This window comes from Camelus bactrianus, chromosome 8, assembly GCF_048773025.1.
Source record: "Camelus bactrianus isolate YW-2024 breed Bactrian camel chromosome 8, ASM4877302v1, whole genome shotgun sequence".
NCBI lineage: Eukaryota > Metazoa > Chordata > Mammalia > Artiodactyla > Camelidae > Camelus > Camelus bactrianus.
This window is the reverse complement of record NC_133546.1, coordinates 18,624,734-18,642,319: the sequence shown is the minus strand read 5'-3', so window position 1 is coordinate 18,642,319 and position 17,586 is coordinate 18,624,734. Positions and strand designations below refer to the sequence as shown.

The 17,586-nt window shown below is 35.5% G+C and overlaps 1 protein-coding gene and 1 non-coding gene across 13 annotated transcripts in view; both read left to right on the top strand.

Annotated features, from left to right (window-relative positions):
* Positions 1–17,586, top strand: part of UTRN (utrophin) — a 457,676-nt gene that overhangs the window by 246,971 nt on the left and 193,119 nt on the right. The window lies entirely within an intron of this gene.
* Positions 16,991–17,064, top strand: TRNAV-AAC (transfer RNA valine (anticodon AAC)). The gene has a single exon. It is a non-coding gene; the product is annotated as a tRNA-Val (tRNA).

Genomic DNA, 17,586 nt, shown 5'->3' with positions numbered 1-17,586 from the left:
AGAAATACAATTCTAATTTATTGTGACACATGTACTACTTTATCTTACAGAATTCAAGTTTTGGGGGTTTAATTATTAATAATAATTGAGATAGCTTTTGTTACATAATTTGTAAGCCTTATAGCACTACAAAAGGTAGAATTTATTTTTCATGTTAAGTCTTTAGAGTACCATCACAGTAAAGTCTCATGGGAAAAATGCTGAATTTGGAATCAGAAGACCTCGGTTTGATTCTCTTATTTGCTGCTTGATCTTTTGTAATGCTCAAGTGATGTATCAATCCTCAGTTTCTAGACAGTGGAATAACGTGCATTCCATTTACTTTAGTGAGTAGTATAGGATCGAGAAGTTAATGTTTAGAATTTGCTCTACAGGGCTATTACTAAAATTGAAATATTAAATTTTCTTCAATTTCTTATTGTGTAAGCAAACAAAAACAATGATAGTATTTATTCACATATGCTTTACTATTGTTGACTGCTGGAATAACTTTTGAAATAGTGAAAGAACATACTAACTAAAAGCTTGTGTTTGTCTCAACACAAGTGGCAGAATATTGACTACCAACTACCTCACATCTTTCTGCAGTGCAGGGTCATTTTATTTTTCTTCTTTCCTAGGGCACCAAGCCAGCTCCCATATTAAGGTACATTCTCTGCCAGCAAAATCATACTATTTCCAAACAACTGAGATTAACATTGGAGCTACATGAAAGGCACCATATCTTCTGAGTGGACTGATGGCCCCTGAGGCAGCAGTGTCTAGTCAAAAGAAATATTCCAAAATTTTTATTCAATCCAAAGTTAGGGCAGCCTTAATTCTTATAATCTATACAGTATTTACCTCAGATACTGGTGGGCACGTGTAAGATTTGGGAAGGCTTGAGAAGATCTTTCTTGAATTTCAATAATTAAACTTCCTGATGATTCTCAGGTGATTTTTGCCTAGTCTATATTTTGAGAGTAAAGTTTTGATGGGCACTGAATAATTTGAATTAATGACTGTAGTGCTATTTTGCATTAATATTTGAAGCCAGCCTTAGATTGTTATCATTGCCTAGGCTGTCATTGTAGGAGATATGTGGTTGGTGGTAAAGAAAGGGAAACATTTGCTCTTTTTGAAGTAATTGCTTCTAATGGAAGCCTAATGACCTATCATGCTTATTTATAAAAACTGAGCAGCAAATCTTGATAGGAAGCTAGTGAAATATTGGAGAAATTGTAAAGTAAACCAAAATCTCAGGAAGTCCCATGTGGTTGAGAATCAATAATTTATGACGATTAAATAATTCAATAATTTAATGATGCCAAACGTCATCCTTACTTCAGACCTGGAGTGATTTCTAGAAATGCATCCGCAGCACTGAGAGTTGGGGTAGAGGGCTGCTTCTAGCCAGGTGTTTTGCACCTTTTAGTTGTTTTCAAGTTTCTCTGAATTTCATATGCAGATTGAACAAGGCAGTGAGAGCAGTTTTCTTGTGGGTATTAAAATGATAAAACCTTATAACCAGTGGTGACATTGGATATTTCCAAGTTTAGCTCCCCAGTGTTTTAAAGATGAGAAGACGGAGTCTTAGAAGAGGAGATAGGCAATTTGTCCTAGGACCTATTAATAGTGGCCACGGCTGAACTGTTTTCGTAAGGGTATGTTCTATTTTTGGATTTTTATGGGACTATATTATAAAAGTATATTTTATAGGTTCCTGAGATGTACTACTGACACCAAATGAATCAAGTAGTTGGTGTGAATGATTTACTTGGAGACAGATCTCAAAAATAAATAAAATATATCTCTGTCGATAAAACACATATAACAACATCTAAACAATTGTTAAGTCTGGTTGTCAGTATACGAGTGTTTATTTTACTATTCTTTCAACTATTTTGTATCCTTAAATTTTTTCATTATAAAATGTTTCAAAAATAGCAGCAACTCTACTTTGGTAAAGGTTGGAGAGATTACTGGGAGCTCTGCAGACTTAACTGTTGAGAATCTTTAAAAAAATATTTCAATTGCCCTCCTTGTATGTTTTTCACATTCTGTTAACTTACATCTGTGACAAATGCAAAATAGCCTAAAAATGTCTTGATTTACCTGATTATAAATGTTTACGGAGTCTGTAGCTTTTCATTCTTTTAGCTCATTTCAATTTGAACGAAAGACATTTTAAAACCTTCATTTTCCTTTTACAAAAGCTGCACATACCTACAACAGAAGTGTTGACTTCCCACAGCATGAAATATGTAATACTGATAACCTTATTTATTATAGTTTACTAATTCCTATACAGACTAGAAAGAAAATTAGGAAGGCATTCATTCTTTAAAAATCAGTCTAATAGGGAGGTTTGGTTTACACCCCTGTTTATCAAGATTGTCCAAATCCTGTTTGGAACTGGTAACTTTTGTTGAGGTGGTTGAGGGCCTTTTCACTTTGGGTGTTGACATAATGTCTTTGACTCTCCATTTGTCAAGGTTGGTAGAAATTTATCAAGACAAGTTCTTAATTTCTTAATCTGTCTTCACTTGGGAAACACACGTAAACTTTATTACAAAAGCAATTTACTCCTAATAGGTTATTAAAAAAGCTATTCATATTTGCATCTTTTTGTTTTAATTTTCTCATTTCTTCTGAGTTGCTATTTAAAAAGCTGCTCTTTATTTTTTTTCTTTTTTTAAATTGAAATATAGTTGATTTACAAGTTGTGTTAGTTTCTGGTGTACAGCAGTTATACATTATATTCTTTTTCATTATAGGTTACAAGGTATTGAATATAGTTCCCTGTGCTACAAGTAGGATCTTGTTTATCTATTTTATATGTAGTAGTTAATATAAAGCTGCTGCTTTATAATTTAACTTAATCACATATGGCATGGTTCTTTCGGGATACATGCTACTATTTTTAAGCTTTTTGGTTTTTATACCTCAGTATATCTAACACTTTTCATATTCCCGGATAAACTGAAATTTCTCATCTAGTGAAAGAATGATAGAAATTGTAATATTTGAAACCTAGAGTTGTTCCTTATTTACTGAAAATTGTATGGAAAGTATTTTATACTGCTTTCTAAGACTGAATTGGAATGGCATATTCGGAGACTGTAAATAGCTGACAGAGTTGTTGGGAGATTTCAAGATGTATTTATTTATCTATAACTTGTAGTTTGTGCTCTTGATTAATTGCTCTTGATTTATCTCCCTGCTCTTTAAATTAAAATTAACAGATATTTATCGCAGTCTGGGAGAAACCTCATTTGAGGCTTAAAGCACTGTGTAAAACAGTGAGATGTTTCCTTTAATAAAAACCAGAAATTGAAGACTGGGAGTCCACCACCCCATTTCCTGATATCTACCTGTTTAGGACAAGTGTGTGTCAGGAGATGAGATGGTAGATTAGAGCTGGAAGGAACTGAGGAAGACCACTCATTTAAATAGTTCTGCATGTTATTTTACATTGAAAAGATCTTTGGGGAGTTTAAATAAAGAACTAAGGTATAGCTGACTCTCATTATCCACGGGTTCTGCATCTTCGGATTCAACTAACCACAGCTCAAAAATATCTGAAAAAAAAATTCCAGAAACTTCCAACAGTAAAACTTGAATTTGTGATGCACCCAGCAACTATTTATATAGTATTTGCAACTTTTTACATGGCATTTACATTGTGTTGAGTATTGTAAGTAATGTAGAGATGATTTCAAGTATGTGAGAGGACAGGAGGATGTGTGTAGCTTTTGTGCAGATACTATGCCATTTTATACAAGGCACTTGAGCATCCATGGATTTCCGTGTGATGGTCCTGGACCCAGTCACCCACAGATACTGAGGGACAGCTGTACTTCTGAAGCAGTGAGGTACAGTGGAGGGATCCGTGGAGGGAGAGTGAGGAGATTATCTTTCTGGACATAAAAGCTGTTTTGAGTGAAATGGGTTTGTCACTTACCTTTGCTGAGCCTTGATTTTTCATCTTGAAGTTGGTATAAAAATTGTTTTTTAGAAAATTCTGTGAATTATACTGTTGTCAAAGATAGTAATAGCAGTCAGCTTTTAAACATGCATGTGTATATATAGCAAACCACCTTTAATTTTGTTTGGCAAATTGAAACAGATTTCATTCGTTTTAAAGATAGCATGAACACTTTTACTCCTGGGTATATTAAAAAGAATGTGCTCTTTTTGTAAAACGCAGAAGGAAGGGAAGAAGAAAATAAAACTTACCATTTAATTCTGCTGCTCAAGAGGGAATGTTATTAATGTCTTCTATTTCATTTTACTTTTCTTTGTGTAAATGCATTTGTATGAAGCATATTTATACAAATTTGGGGTCGTATTTTATATAATGCCTTTTGTCTTTTTGAGTATTGATTTCTGCTCTTCTCATAACAGTATGTTATTAGCATTTTTACGTTTCTTTATATTGAAAAATCATGATTTTTTGTGGTAGTGTTAAATATTCCATTGTGTTTTGTGAGCTGGACAAATGACTTTTTTCTATTTTTGATCTTATAATGCTGCAATAGATTCTTTGTGTATAAACCTTTGATTCTAACAGATTGTTATTTTCTGTTAGGATGAGGTCATGTTAATGGCTCTGCTGGATCAAAAGTTAGACACTGTCAGGTGGCTTTCTGGAAAGGCTGTCCCCAAATATACTCCTATTGTGTATGAGAATATTAGTCTCACCATATTCTTGTTAGTCATGAAGTTTATAATTTTAAAGTATTTGTCTATTTGATAGTTTTACATTACAATCACTGATTATTTGTAAGAATTTTTTCTTATATTTATTGGCCCTTTGTCTATAACAAAATTTCCATTTTCTTTGAGCTGGTATACATCTGTTTGATATTTCAACACCTGGTCAACCTCTATTTGCTGTTACGGAATTCAAATTTCTTAGGAAGCAATTCTGTTATTGAAGTTATGAAGTAAATAGTTTTCCTAAGTATTTGAGAGCAAAATAGCAGGTCTCAGTTCCTACAGTAAAAAGTTTTGACATCTTATGAAAAAAAAATCAGATATTTCAGTGATTTCTGAAAGATGTTAATTCACAGATATATCTGTTAGTCTTCAAAATAAAAGTGGAAGTTATAAGCATAGTCTTAGCATTATTTAAACAGTTAATATTTCCTTAGGAATTCACATATATTTTTAATTAATTCTGAAAGGGTCTAGTCCGCTCAGCACAGGGGTAGTGTGTTGACATTCATATTCTCATAAGATTTACATAAATGCAGTATGTTTGAATTAAATGATTTGAACTATGGTTGAAATGCAAGACTTTCTGGAATATGAATTGTGTCTAGCCCTGCTCCCTTGTCTCTGCTTCTGTTCCCATATAATTCCAGAGCCTTTGATCTCTGGAGTTAGGCACTCTTTCACACTTTTGTCGCTTTCAACCTGTATGAAACTTATTTCCACCCCTCATGGTAAGCACAGTAATTTGTATCTCTGAAAGTTGTCCGTAAGATAGACAGACTGCATGGCAAGGACCTCCATGACACACAAATGTAGGCAATCGCCCCAAAATGTTTTGTTGCACCTTCCCTAATAGTCGTCAGAAAGACCAAACAGAATTATGAGAGAAAAAGATGAGCAGGAAGTAGGCATAACTCCCACCTAATTATGAATGATCTTGTCTTGAGAAATCAATGACTTGACTTGAAGAGTTTAAATCATTAAAAATTATATGTTATTTGAACACTTGATAAAATTATAGGCTGATATTCGGATATAATTGGCATACATGTAATATGGTATTTGTTAACTTTAGTCACCATGCTGTCCCGCAGATCCCTGGAACTTATTCCTCATATAACCAAAAGCTTATGCCCTTTGACCAACCTCTCTCCATCTCCCCCACTTCTCAGCCCCTGGCAACCACCATTGTACTTTCTGTTTCTGTATGTTCAGTGTTTTTAGATTCCACATATAAGTGAAATCATACAGTATTATGGATGACTTATTATTCTTCTACCAAATTTAAGTTCTTTGTGTTATGAGAACTTATCTTTTTCCCATCATGTGTCTCCCTAGTATGATGGATGGGACATTTTGTAATTACTGCTTAATTCTAAGTATTGCAGTTTGGTAGCATGTTTGAAGGCTTTAAAAGGTGAAAATTAAAATCACTAAAGTCTGCAAATATTTTATCTGAGCCTAGTCTCTTGTCATGTTTATGGAAAGATCCGCTCAGCTCAGTTCTATACTTGGCTCCCCTACAGGTCTATTGCTACTGAGTAAAATTCTCCTGTCCATAAAAAAGTTCTTCCAAGCTCCCAGTGAACACAAGATCTCTCTTTGGCACTGGCTTAATATTACCTTTTGGGTCTTAGACCTGGTTGTATTGCCTTGTACCACTTGTACCATTGAGTAGGACCTACTCAATTCATCACTTATTTCTGACAATTATATTCAAAATAGCAGGGTACAAAATTTGTAACAAAAATAGATTTTTCATGCATCAGAATTCTATAGCACAACTGTCAAAGATTTGCTGTACACTGAAAATCACAGCCTTGATATCCAACATTGTCACAGAGTAGATACTCTAAAGTATTTGATGAAATGAATCAGGATAGAGTGTCAGTTTGGTAGGCAGGACGTTGAACTCCCCTGAAATTTCATTGTTAAGTTCCAATTCCAGATCTGTGCCTACTCTTCTTTCATTATGACTGAATAACTTGTCTCTTATCATCAGTTTGGCAAGAGATAACCTGTCAATCACATGTAGAAAATTACTTAGAAATAAATCAATATTCTATTTATGGTGTCACCTCTACTTTAAAAGGCTACAGTCCTGTGTTTCTTGCAGCTAATCTCACAATTATTTAACTTAAACGTGTGCACCATTTTTTTCACTTTCCATCTTTTATGTCTAACAACTGAACTTAATATCAGTATGAAGTAAGAAATCTTCACTTTCAGATTTCATTAGTATAAATACTGGTTAAGTTTTCTGGTATCTAGGATGTTTAGAAATTAAGCAGGAGAAATTATTTTGGGGATTTCAGATAGCTTTCTGTTCTCATTTTGGATCTCCCTTTCTTTCTTTGTAAATGTTTGCCTTTTTAACTTGCTAAAAAGAGTAACTTTCAAGTTGTATATCTGTTTTAATGATATTTAAGTTCACACTGAAGTGAACTCTGCAGTTAACATGGAATATATTTTGTGATTTTTTTCACGTCTTTAACATTTTATTTTGAGGGTATTTGTTTATTGGAACCTGATGGAAATAAATTCTGATTATACCCCATCGACCTGCAAGGTGACAGTGGTGCAAGATCATAGGTGAACTTTTAGCTGGTGCCATTTATAAAACAGTGTTTAAAATTGGGAAATAAAATAAGTGATCTCTTTGTTATGCTAGTGTGGTGACGTCTTCCTACACAAAACACAACTTCAAATCATATGAAGTTTATATGTGCACAGATGTAGTTGCTAATACAAACCAAAAAAGAGACAGACAGGAGAGAGAACTGGATGGCGGCTAGGGCATACAATAATTAGCATTTTCAGTAGCAACATCTGTTGCTGGCAATATTGGCAGCATTGTAAGAGAAAGCAATCATTTAAAATTAGCTAATGCTCAGTTTAAGTGCCGTGCGATGCACTGACATTTTCAATATTTTTACTAGTATTCTATTTTCTCATTTTAATAAATATGTGTTTTTGAGTTTGTATGAATGCTTGTATTGTGTTGGAAATAGTCTTCAGACCTTCTCTCCAAGATGATCTGGTGCTAAAGCTTGTATACCTACTGGGTCAAACTAGCATTGATCCAAATTGCCATAGACGTGTGTTACCCAGCACTCTTGCATTGGATCCTTGTGTGTTTGATCCTACTTGGCTTAGATCCCCTCTGAGTTAGAAATCCCCCCCAACCTGCAACATACAATTTTCCCCAAATCTTACTCTCTTGCCTTGATGTTTCATCCTGCAATTCCTATTTGAGGATTAAGTGTCAATATAAACTTTAAAAGTTTCGTGGAGCTTATTAAGTCAATTCGATTAATTTGACAAGTATCCCATTGACTCGCAACCTATGATTCCTGACTCGCAGACTTGTTGCCCACCAAGCCCCAGGGGACTCCCTCTAAAGAGGCGGGAATGAGGGACTCCTGCACCACGTGGGGCCCTTGGTCTCCTTTACAGTCTGTGCTGCGCACTTGTTTGCTCCTTGGGAATATGTCAGAGTGAAAAAAGGGAAGTCATCTATATTCTCTTTAAAGGTGCAACTCATCAGTGAATCAACATTTGAATCATAAAACTAAGAGCCAAAACACTTGGAATCTGCATAATTGCTTATGAACATCAGTGCAGAACCAGAAATTATGTTTCTAGAAATACTTTTATGAGTTGAAATACTTCCCACATATATCTTGTTAGGTCTGTGTTTAACAAACTGGCTACCTGTTAAACCTCGTTCTGGGAGATACTAAAATGTCTACCATGAACGTGATTTCTGTGGTCCAAGTAGTCTGAAAAATTCTGCAAATTATGTCTTCCTTTGGTGCCATGCAATCCACATTATATATTCAAAGCTGTGAAAAGTCCTGCAGTGAAGAAACATATGTGACTTTGTTTCTCTCAGTGTTTTCCAGACATCTTTTGATCCTTGATCCAGTTTTTATCATGGAAATCAATTTAGGAAATTCTGTTCCAGTCATCCTGAAGTTTCACCAGTTGTGTTTGTTGAAGACTGGAGGAAGGGCTTCTAGGTAAAGGCTGGTTGTCTGACTTACCACAGGCTTTCTGGCTCTTTGTGATTCTGATGATATTTTCATGGCAAGACTGGCACCTAGATTTTATCAGTACCCTTAGAGATCGACATGCAATATCAAAATTTGCAAGACACTGCTGTAGAAACCACAACATATTTATTCATTTACATTGGAGGATGTCTTTTCCAAGGGCTGGTATGCCCATGAACCTATATAAATGTAATTTAGAAGGTCAGAGACAAACTGGAAGAATTATTGGTGAGATTTAAATGAGGACAAGGACTGATAAAATATCCTTCCCTGTAGGGTGACCTTGACTGGTTTTGCTTTGCACTTTCCCACTTTTAGCATTTAAGTCCCCATGCCCTGAGATACCCCCTCAGTCCCTGACAAAGCAGGATGGTTGGTCACCCAACTGCCTTGTAACACAAGCCACATCTGCAGTGGCCTTTTGTGTTTCCTACAGTTTACTTATCTCTCTGCTCAGAAATTACGATGATTAATTTTATGGTGTATTGTTTTATGTTAATTTTATGACAATATATTTGGTTAAACATTATTCCAGACGTTTCTGTGAGGTAGTCTTCTTAGATGAGATAAACATTTAAATCAGTAGACTTTTAGTAAAACAGATTATCCTCCATAATGTGGGTGGGCCTTATCTAATCAGTTGAAGGTCCCAGTAGGGAAGAAAGAATTCAGCCAGCAGACTTGTCTTCATACTTGAACTTCAGCTCTTCCCTGGGTCTATAGCCTGACAGCCTGTAGGTTTTGGACTTGCCAAGCCTCTACAATCATGCCTCTCTCTCTCTCTCTCTTTCTTTCTCTCTCTCTATCTATATATAAATATTGGTTCTATTTTTTCTGGAGAACCTTGACTAATACTAATGTCAAGGACTTGTTACCAGATTTTGTTCTTCCGCTGTTTTACTATGATGGCCACCCTTTTATTCAGAGACATTTATTTTCATAGACATATTAGTAACCTTAATTAAACTATCCTCACTTCTACCAGACCCAAGGAAGGGAATTAATTCACTTTCTTTTTATTATGGTACAAATTTAATTAATTTTACTTTGGGGGGCAGTTTTCCTGGGAGGTATCTCTTTTGCCATGACTGTGTACCAGTTTTTAATACTGAAAGTCCACAATAATGAAACTAACCAAATTTTGCCTACAGAGAAGGGTTTGTGATGTTTAATTGTTATCCATCATGGTGCTCAATAATGTTATTATAGAGTCTAGCTCTAGGAGACATCCACAAATTCAAAGTCTTGCAAAGAAACAGGACAGTAACTTGTTAAATTTCGCTTCACTTTTTAAAAACAGTGTCCAGGGAGAGTGATTCTGCAGCTCTGTTTGGTAGCCTGTCCTGGTGTTTAATCATTTTTTACTCCCAAATATTATTTTGTTGTCAGAATCTAAGCCATCTTATCATTGAACTCATTATTTAATTTTTTTGCTTCAAGCTCTCTTTTTCTTTTGTAAGTAATAAGCCCAAATATCCAAGATATTTCCATCTGAAGAGCACGAAGCTGACAAGGGCAGTTCTGTTGCGTGTGGAAGGCCACACTCAGAGACAGCAGTGGGCTGTGAGAATTCCAGACCAGTGAGATTCAAGTCAGCGAGGATTTAAGTAAATTTCTGCACTCTTTTAAGAGAATGAAGTACAGAATTATAAGACAGAGGAAACTCATTGACTGTCACTCATTTCAGTTGAAGAGAGTCCACAGAACATGCAGAAGTTTTGAAGAAATACTCAATTCTTCTGTTTTGGCCTTATGGAGGGAGAATGAAGACAGCGCTGCCTTTTCTGTGGAGTCTCATCCTTTTCTCTTCTCTCGCCCCATCCAAGGAAAGGAACATTATCATGTTTCTAGAGGTCAAAATTTGGGTTTCCTTACCCTCTAGGGAAGACAGATAGACAGACAGACATACACACACTTTTTTTTTTTCTTTTGAGGGAGAGAAGAATTTGAGGATGATTTATTACAGGAGTGGCCTTAGAGATGATCTTCAAGGCCTTCATGTTTCATAACCACACAGCTGAGCAATTAGGCTGGATTATTTGCAGGAAAATGAAGTAAAAATTGTTTTGAAAAGTTAATACAAGTAAACAGCCCTAATCTATTAAGGTGTCTCTGCGTTGATCCACAGCGGGGAGGCAGATGCATTTCTTCTTTCATCTGTTTGTTTATTCATTCCCAGACTCATTCACAGAGCATCGACTGGGTACCTGCTATGGGCAGGCAGTGTTCTAGGGCTGGGGATACAGTGATGGGCACATTCTGCCCAAAAGGGCCTGTCCTCCTGGTGCTCACGTTCTAGCGGAGCAAGTTCTGTGATGGGGGAGAGAGCTCCAGTCATGAGTCCCGGGCTGGCACATCCTTCATAGCTGCACACCTTCACCATCGGTCCTTTCTGGCTACCTTCAGCTGTGTTTGAAAAAAATAGCAAAATCTACTTTAGGAGCTATCCTTGCCTTGCATATGGGCTAGAGCCACATCCCATGTATTACGAAGTGATATTAGCCAACTTTCATTTAATAAAGGATGTAGGTTTGCAGAGAATTTTCGACAAAGTATCATTGGAGCTTTACAAAAAATTAATGACACGAGAGCTCCTTTAAAGCTGTAAGGGCAGTCTTAAATGTTCAGAAATGGCATTTTCATAGTCAAAAATAGTACCAAGAGTAATTTCCTTCTGCTTTATATATATATATCCCTTTCCCTGGTGGACAATAAATGGGTTGAACGTTCTCTATGGAAAGCACTAAATGTAAGTAAAAACATAACAGAGTAACACCACTGTTAATGAGATTTTTGAAAGTTTTAATGAACAAATGAGGATAACGTATATTTTCCACAGTTAAGTTCATGAGCTGTGTTTTTTCATCTAAATGTTGTATACGTTGATATGATGGTGAGCTTGAGTTTATGGATTACTTACGAGCTTCGGGGTCCTAGATGGAGCATAAGAACTAGGAAATTGAGAAAGGAACTTTTAAAAATTGTGGTAAGATTTAATCATATTTTGCAAAAATTGGAAAAACACATACACATTAAATATATATATTATATATTTGAAGCACTATTTTCTTTATTCTGACCAGTGTTACTAAAAGTATCTGTCAGACTGTTACTAATTTCTCCTCCCATTCCCCTGCCTCTTTACTGTAGGAAGGAATGGATTCTCTTATTAGGAATCAGAGCCTTTTTCTTTTTTTCTGAATTTTCAATGACTTTTTAGCACTAGAAGTGCTGTCAGCAACTTGGTTTGTCCATCATTAATTTTTTTAATGGAATAGAGTATGTAGTATAATTCTGGTATTTAATGCTTTCTGCTTGCTTCCAAAACGTGCTGTTTTCAAATGTGTTGAATGAGATTCTTGGTGGTAAACAAGAACATAAATTGAAATGTCTTAAAACAGAAACAGTAAAGTACGGGGAAAAGATTCAGCGGAGTCCAGGATGAGCAAATGAGGAAGAAAAATGAATGAAAAGATCCAAATTATATACAAACAAACATTATTTTCTCAGATATAATCATATGCATTATGTGTCAGTTACATACTCTACAAACAAAATAAATGAATGAATGAACAAATAAATGAATACAAGGAGCCTGGCTGTCAACTTCCTGTGACTAGTGGTGCTTCCATTACCCGCAGTGGGTTAGTTAGAATGAATCCTGCCAATTAACTTGTAAGTGAAGTCGTTGAATGTTCTGCACAGTGATGTGAAATGTGAGGAGGGAGAAATTTCTTTCACTTCTTTGAGCTATGGAGTCTGTATAAGGTTAGAAATATAACTTTTCCTAAGTTGTTCCCTTCCCAGTGATGTTATTTACATGATAATTATAAGAGTTTAGAAGCAATTCTGATATTAAACAAAAATAGCTCCTGTCTTTCAATATATGAATTCTTAAGAAAACCTAAACATTCCAGAAGAGTTCCAAATGAGAGCACTTTATTTCCTTTATGAAAGCTTAGTTTAAATAAGAGGTACCTCTTTCCTGGTGTTCATTTACAAGGTCTAAAATATTGATAGAGAAATTAAGATCAGAAAAAAATAGTAAATTATTTAGAATATTGTTACGAATCGATCATAAGTGTGTGAAAAACTTATAATTGTTCAGAAATACTTTTATTGAAGCAATGTCCCAAACTGGTAGAACTATAATTTCAGTGAGGAATCAGTATGTATGTCATAACAAATTGTACCCTTTTCAACAAATCACTGCCAGAACTCCTTTCCTTTACTATTTGGCCACAATTCAGTTTCTCAAATGTATGGACCTCATCTTTTACTTCTGAGCCTTCATAAATAGTATTCCTTCTGACTATGTAGAATTTTCTTTTTAGGAGTATCTTATCTAATTCCTTCCCCTGCAGAATCAGATATTACTTCTAGAAAGCCCATCTGACTGCTTCCTTCTTGGGAAGACATCTGGCCTAGGAGCTCTCTGCTCATGTGGTACCCTTTCCCACCCTGTCATCTTCATCCTGATTAGCGTCTCATTTGGGTTTCTCTCTTTCTTTCTTTTCTCTCTTTTCTTTCTTTTCTCTCTTTTCTTTCTTTCTTTCTTTCTTTCTTTCTTTCTTTCTTTCTTTCTTTCTTTCTTTCTTTCTTTCTCTTTTCTTTCTTTCTTTCTTTCTTTTCTTTTCTTTCTTTCTTTTCTTTTCTTTTCTTTTCTTTTCTTTTCTTTTCTTTTCTTTTCTTTTCTTTTCTTTTCTTTTCTTTTCTTTTCTTCCTTCCTTCCTTCCTTCCTTCCTTCCTTCCTTTCTTTCTTTCTTTCTTTCTTTCTTTCTTTCTTTCTTTCTTTCTTTCTTCCTTCCTTCCTTCCTTCCTTCCTTCCTTCCTTCCTTCCTTCCTTCCTTTCTTTCTTCCTTTCTTTCCTTCTTTCTTTGTTTTCTTTTCTTTTCTTTTCTTTTCTTTTCTTTTCTTTTTTTCCTTCTTTTTCAAATAGAGGTACTGGGAATTGAACCAAGTACCTAGTGCATGCTTAGCACGCGCTCTACCAACTGAACTATAACCCCACCCCCGGATTAGTTTCTGAATTAGTTCAAAATAAAACCCTGTAAGTAATGCTTGATTGCTCATTTTTCACCTGTCTTATGCTCCATCCCTGTTCGGTCCACATCAGCAAGCACATTGGTCTGTCTCCAAAGCGTATTCTCAATCAGATCATTTCTCTCCATCTTCAGTGATAATCAGTCAAAGCCATACCATTTTAAGGGACAAATGTGGTAGCCATTTCAGTGTTCTTTTTGCTTCTATTATTTTTCCCCTGCAGTCTAATCGGCAGCCTCAGTGATCTTTTAGCAACATAAATCAAGTCATGTCAGTTCTCTGCTTGAAACACTCTAAAGGCTTCCCATTATACTTAGAATAAAATTCAAACCCTTCAACCTACCCTGCCAGGTCCTTCATGATCAGGCTTCCATTTGTCTTTCTGGCCTTAGTATTTAAAAAAAAAAAAATCACTCCTGTTCCCCTGGCCCACTACTCCTAAGCCACACTGACCCCTTTTCCTGCACACATCAAACTCATTCCTACCACAAGACCTCTGCACCACTGTCCCTTTATCCGGAAGCAGTTTTTGCTGCTCTCCTCATTAGTAGTAGCATGGGGCCCTAAGGAGTTACACTTTTTATCCTGTGTTTAACTCAGTTACTCTGAACTAGACAAGTATGGGGTATACAGCATATGGGGGTGAGATCTTGAACCACTGAAGAAATTACTGATTCTGAATTGTTAATTCTCACAATTAACTATAATTTGCACTGTGGCTTAAGAACTACTTAATAAAGCGGGGCTTGGGGCTGGGTTTTGAAAAGAACTTACTAGATATCTTCAAATAATAGAAATGAGTCACACAGCTGAGTGGGAATAACCGTTAGCAAATCTCTTTGGACTAAGCCACACACCATAATGATTTGTAGCAGCCAGCACTGTGGTACTAATCACAATTGTGAACCAATTGTATCTGTTTCTTATTCAGTCATGGATCAATGGTTGCTTTGGAATTCGCATTTTCTCAAACAGATTTTCCTTTGATAGCCTTTTTATTTTTAAGATTCGAAAATTTGAGGTGAATTTCACATAACATAAAATTGACCAAAGTGAGCATCTTTGATAGACTTTAAACTCTGATTTTCTTCCACACTACTACAGTTACTTAGCATTTTCTGAAAAGACCCAGAATGTTTTTCCAATGTGTGAAAAGAATTCTTTCGTTTCCCCACATCATATGCCCACTGGCTCATTGGATGGGCTCTCTGAAATCTACGCCAGTTCTGCTCTGGTGAATTGCGAGCCTGCGTTGCTTGTGCCAGGTTCTACTCCCGCGCAGGTGGGCTTCGGCACCGCCAACCCGCATGGCACTCTACCACCTGGTGAAGAAATCTGTCAGGAGTATGAGAAGACAGTTTGTGGCTTCTGTTGACTATTCCTTTGCCTTTGAATCTGTGAACAGAAATCCACTATTGAATAAAGCACCATGAATTCAATTCAGACCCTGCATTATTGATTTTCAAGCAGAACTAGTGCCATAATACTGTTATTCTGTTGGTTGCATTCAGGGTCAGTAGGAATGATCTCTTAAGAAATCAGAGGGCAGTTTTTGTTGATATTCGACAGGAATGTGTTCAGTCTTCCATCTGGCCACACGTTTTAAGTTGTTAATGATTTAATACAAGTTTTGGATGAATTAGATCCACTACATCCTTAACTCTTGTGAATAGAAAGAGAAGCATTCTCTAGAATGCAGATAACTGTTTAATAACAGAAACTAAGAATATTTTAAATCACCCATTGGCCCAGCTTTCCAATCCTTGCCATCAATTCATTATTCTAAAACCATCATTGTAATTTCACTTGATATTCCTTGTATTTAAACTAGTATGATTGGAAATCTGGAAAAAAAAATATTGTACCAATTTGGTACCCAGGTTTGTATTTGGCAACTAATTCCTCTTAGCAGCATCAGGAAGACACCTGCTGAAGCTGTTTATGAAAGCCAGGGCTATGAGGGTTGGGTTATATTTGCTTTGACCATCTTCCAGTTTAAAGTCATTGTGACCATGCTCTGTGGGTGAACTGTAAGAATTTGATTGCCCTTGGGTTTGCATTAGAGTGAACTTATTAGCCCCTGTGCTTCTTCAGGTCATCTCCAAAGTTGAGTTGGACTCTCTTTAGAAATAATGTCCTTTTTATTTGGCTCCTTATAAATGTCCGTCAGCCCTGCGTTACACGGCCAGGTTATTGAAGCATAGTGCACTTTGCATTTAAGAAGCTACACAGATAGATTTACTGTTCTACTGAAGAGTATTCTTGCAGGGAGCATTATCTCAAATTTAATGCCACCCACTCAGAGCTTGCCTGAGAATTTAAGGAGGATTACCAGAAATATGCAGTCTAACCATTCCTCCAGATCATCAAAATCTGTCCCCAGGTTTAGCAGTCCATTGGGAGATCCCTTATTTGACTGTATCGTGTTGGTTCTCTAAAAGCTTGCTTTGATTAAATTGCACCTTGGTGTTGTAAGAAGAGAATATATATGAGTGTTAATGCACTTAAATTGTAATTCAGAAGATGGTTTTTTTTTTTGCAAACTAAATAAAAAGGTGTAACAACCATTCAGAGAAGTCATCTGTCACTATTTGAAAGTTATGATTAGGATAATCATTTTTAATGTCACTGTCACATTTTGGAAAAGAAAAGCACTGGGACATACATCTGAGGTTCTCCGCCTCCTCTGTAATGTCATACTACTTCAGAATTTGGAAATCTATTTGGCTGACTATTTTTTTCAAATTTTTAAATTTTACTAATTATTTCACTGTTAATACTGCTGGGCACAGTGTCTTCTTGTGCACGATATTCCTTAATAAATATTTCTTCGATTTGTATGAGTACTCCGCTACAAACCAATCTTCAATTTGAATTTATACTTCTGTGTATCAATTAGGTAAGTAGAAAATGCAGGAAATTAAAAACTGTATTTTATTTATTTTTATTTTTATTAAAGTATAGTCCATTTACAATGTTGTGTTAATTTTTGGTATACAGCTTCGTGATTCATTTATGCATATGTGTATATATATATTCTTTTCATATTATTTTTCATTGTACACCACTACAAGGTACTGAATGTAGTTCCCTGTGCAGTAACTGCATTTTAGTTACAGACTAAAAAAACTAAGTTGAGTTTCAAAATCCATTTTCTTCAAATAATTTTAGTATTCAGTAGTTAACTATGAAGGAGAGGTTATAGCTCAATTGGTAGAGTGCATGCTTAACATGCATGAGGTCCTGGGTTCAATCCCCAGTACCTCCATCAAATAAATAAATAAACCTAATTACCTACCCCCCCCAATTTTTTTTAAATATACAAAAATAATTAACCATGAAATTAAAAGAAAGAACGCCATTTCAATTTTATTTATCTGTCCAGCTTTTCATTCATTTGACAGATATTTACTTTTGTGCTTACTATGTGCCTAGCACTATGAAAACCTTTGTTCAGTTTTTTGTGGGTCATAATGAACTTTTGGAGATTGAAATACTTTACGTTTACGTGCTTTTAAAGAGCCACTCATGATACTGTATCACCAGACACAATAATAACAGCCCCAAAGTCAGGATGTACCAAATATACTTTATTTATACTCAAAGATTTAATATGGTGTTTTTAGATGTAATATTTAATACGCTTCATGTTTCATCAGAATTTATATTTTTTCAAGAACCTTTTTCAAGGTGAGAATTAAATTGACCATGTGTGATTCTTGATGAAATTAAACTATTTAGTCTTTCAAAACTAAACCTTTTCATTTTGACACTTAGCAATAACCCATTA